This window comes from Tamandua tetradactyla, chromosome 10 (genome assembly GCF_023851605.1).
Source record: "Tamandua tetradactyla isolate mTamTet1 chromosome 10, mTamTet1.pri, whole genome shotgun sequence".
NCBI classification, from domain to species: domain Eukaryota; kingdom Metazoa; phylum Chordata; class Mammalia; order Pilosa; family Myrmecophagidae; genus Tamandua; species Tamandua tetradactyla.
Window position 1 is genome coordinate 23,316,140 of NC_135336.1, and position 3,573 is coordinate 23,319,712.

Here is a 3,573-nt window from a genome sequence, read left to right on the forward strand (position 1 = left end):
GTGTGAAAGTTTTCAGCAGTTCCTGTGGTTTGAACCCACAAAATCTTCTGGTCTGACCGAATATCTCGTGGTTTGGAAGATTTGTAATCATAGAATATCAGAGAAGGAAAGTGCTCCCTCTGTTGACACATTGGAAAGTGGGACCCCAAAAGGGTAAGTGCATTAGTTTCTCATGGCTGCTCTAACAAATGACCACATCTGTAGCAGATTAAAACAGCCCAGACTTATTGTGGTTTCCTTGTGTGTTTTATTGTGTAATTTTGGAGGCCAGAATTCTGAGATGGGTTTCACTGGGCCAAAATCAAGGTGATGGCAGCATTGCATTTCTTTCTTGAGGTTCTAAGAGAAAATCTGTTTCTCGCCTGTGATGTTTAGGTTTATATGTCACCTTGGGCAGGTGATGGTTCCCTGTGGTCTGGTCAAGCAAGCACTGGCCTTACTGTGAGGACATTTTGTGGATTTAAATGATCAGTTATTTGATTGCATTTATAGCTGATTACATCTACAATCAACTAAGGGGTGTGTCTTCCACAGTAAGAGATGTTTAATTCCGTCAGTTGAAGGCTTTTAAAGGAGCGGTGATGACTTCAGCACTCAGAAGAGAGTCTCTGCATCAGCCAGACAGCTTCTCCTAGGAAACTAACTGAACACCTCCACTGGAGTGCCAGCTTGCAGCCTGCTCTATGTAGTTTGGACTTGTGCATCCCCACAGTTGTGTGAGACACTTTTATAAAATCTCATACTATCTATAGATATCTCTTGTTGGTTCAGTTTTCGTAGAGAACACTGACTAATACATTGCCTTTTCCGGCTTCTAGAGACTGCTTGCATTCCTTAGCTCATGGCTCCTTCCTTCATCTTCAAGGCCAGCAGTGTAGCATCTTCAGATTTCTCTCTGACTGTGCCATGTATCTGCTGCTTCCCTCTTCCACTTATAAGGACCCTTCAGGTTATTTTGAGCCCACCTGGATAATCTGGAATAGTCTCTCTATCCCAGTGTCAGCTGATTAGCAAACTTAATTTCATCTGCAACCTTAATTTCCCCTTGTCATGTAACTTAACATATTTATAGGTTATTAGAATATGCAAACCTTTGGGAGCAATTATTCTGTTTATCACAGTTAGTGAGTGACCTGATAAACATAAAGCTGTGAGTTATTCACAAGGGTCCTTTTAATAAGTGCAACCTTATTTATTTGCTCTGCACTGGAATTCAGTGAAAGATGATCCTATGTTGAACCCTGTTTTAGTTTCCTGGCTGCTGAAATGAATACCATATGATGGGTTGGCTTAATAACAAGAATTTGTTGGCTCACAATTTCAGAAGCCAAAAGCCTTGTTTCCACCTGGGTAGCTGTCTCCTGCTGGCTAGCAACCTTTGGGGTTCCTTAGTTTTTCTATCACATGGCAGGGCACGTGGCAGCGTCTTCTCCTTTTTCTTCCAGGTCCGTTGACTGTACCCCGTGGCATTTTTTTCTTTGTCCAGTTTCCTTTGCTTATAAGGATTTTAGCCATACTGGACTAAGGCCCACCTTCATTCAATTTGGGCACATTTTAACTAATAATATCTTCAAAAGTCCTATTTACAAATAAGCTCATACCACAGGACCAGGGGATGGGAACTGAACATGCCTTTTGTGAGTGACATGTTTCAATCCCTAATAAACCCCATTCAAAAGAGTTTAATAAAAGAGTCACTAAAAGGATTTTATTGCAAAATTACATTCTTATAGCCAGGCAGACCCCCAAATTGGTTTTGGAGAATGCTTCTAATTTGTATATTGGGTGTAACTGAAGTCAGATTTTTTTTCACCTGCCAGTTTTGTTTGGTATTGATAAGGAAGTGAATGTTTTCTTTGGCTGCTATTAGACAATCCAAATGGTTTTAATCTTATAACTCACTTCAACTCCACATCTTAAATTCTAGTTTCTTCTTCCATCACTTAAAGGTACAGTAGAACAATCTATAAAAATGTAGGTGGAGTCACATACATCTTCTTTTGGATTGTCTGCTCAGATCAGATATAAAGTGAATCATTAACCATTGAAGTTCAGACCCATTACGGTTGAGATTTAACGCTACATGGTGAATCTCTCCAGCGGCCTTGGAGCCAGGGAATGTTCCAACAACCCTCTAAGTGCAGATAATTTTTTTCAAATCAATCATTTTACTTTGTTTACGCTAAAGTCATACTTAAATTGGTAGAAGTCCCATGACATATGAGACCAGAAACCTGTCATGCAAAGAAAAATAAGTGAAGGTATTCATAAAGCTTGAGGAGAGAAGTACCACAGTAACACAAGGATGACGGCCACAATCTCAGACAACAGTATCGATGTTTGCAAGTGAGTAGTAGTCACAAAGAGTACATATGCAGTTGTTGGCTTGAGACCACTGATGTTCTAAAGGCTTACTTATTAAAATGCTTGTTAAGCAGACCACCTGCAACACACATGTAAATGGAGTAGGGTGACACTTCTGCTTAGTAAATTCTATTCTAAGTTCTTGGGAAGGTTCTACAAATCTCTCTTATCTGTGATAATGTTTGCTGAAATGTGATTCTGCAAAAGTAATCCCATAAACTGATGCTCAGGGAAACTTGACCCCCAATGAAACTCTTAGGCCAAAAAATGCATAGCCACACATACCACTCATGTACCATAAATTAAAATGGAGTCAGTATTAGGGCTTCTGAAAGGACTAGAGCAAGAAAAATGATTCAAATCGATCCTCATCCTTCTCTTCAGCTAGAAGATTAGCAGGCCCCATCACCTCCCCAGCCGCTCTCTATTGTTCCAAGTCCTTCTCGGATTTTTCCTTGAGAATCTTTTTCTTCTCCTATATTTTCTTTAACCTATAGAACTCTTCTTGAGCTCTCTCATCCAGCTCTGTGATGACATAAGCAGTGGAACTACATAACAAAGTAGTTCCACTGCTTTGGCATAAATTCTCTTTAACTTGGCCAGCTGTTTCCCACCTGTGGCTAAACCAATCAGTTCATAACTGTCCCTTCATGGTAATGTTTGAACGCACTGGCAAGGTAACCCCTGCTACATTTTGTGTCTTTGCGTGAATCTTCACTTGGGTTTTCTTCACACTTGGCAGGACTGTGGCGCTGAAGTCCCCAGCTGTGAACTGGGCCTCAGCAAGTGAAAGGGCAGTTTCTTTCTCTCATCATTTCGCCCATCATCATTTCAGTTTCTGCTATCTTCTTTAGGATCTGCCGAAATTGAAGAGTCAAGGCATCAGATTTTTGTTTCAGGAGGTTTTGACCTGTCTGTGCTCCTTTTAATCGAGCCTTCATGATGGTCTGTGCCATTAGCGAGGGAAAGATCTCAATTTGGTCTTTGCCCGACATTCTGAGGATGACTGTTAGGTCCCTGCTGGGCGACCGTGGCTGTAATAGCTCCAGTCCTCGCACCTATGATAATTTTTATAACTGCTAATGATTACTTAGGAAATTTGATTTCTGACTTAAATAAATATTTTCTTGTCTTTCAAAAAAAAATCAGTTTCATTATGTTTCATTAAATGCATTAAAATTTTCTCCTGCTAATGTTGGTGAGTTTTTT

The 3,573-nt window shown here is 40.2% G+C and overlaps 1 pseudogene; it reads right to left on the minus strand.

The window, feature by feature from the left end:
- Positions 1 to 2,788: 2,788 nt before the first annotated feature.
- LOC143647834 (V-type proton ATPase subunit D pseudogene) lies at positions 2,789 to 3,368 on the minus strand (annotated as a pseudogene).
- Positions 3,369 to 3,573: the final 205 nt, after the last annotated feature.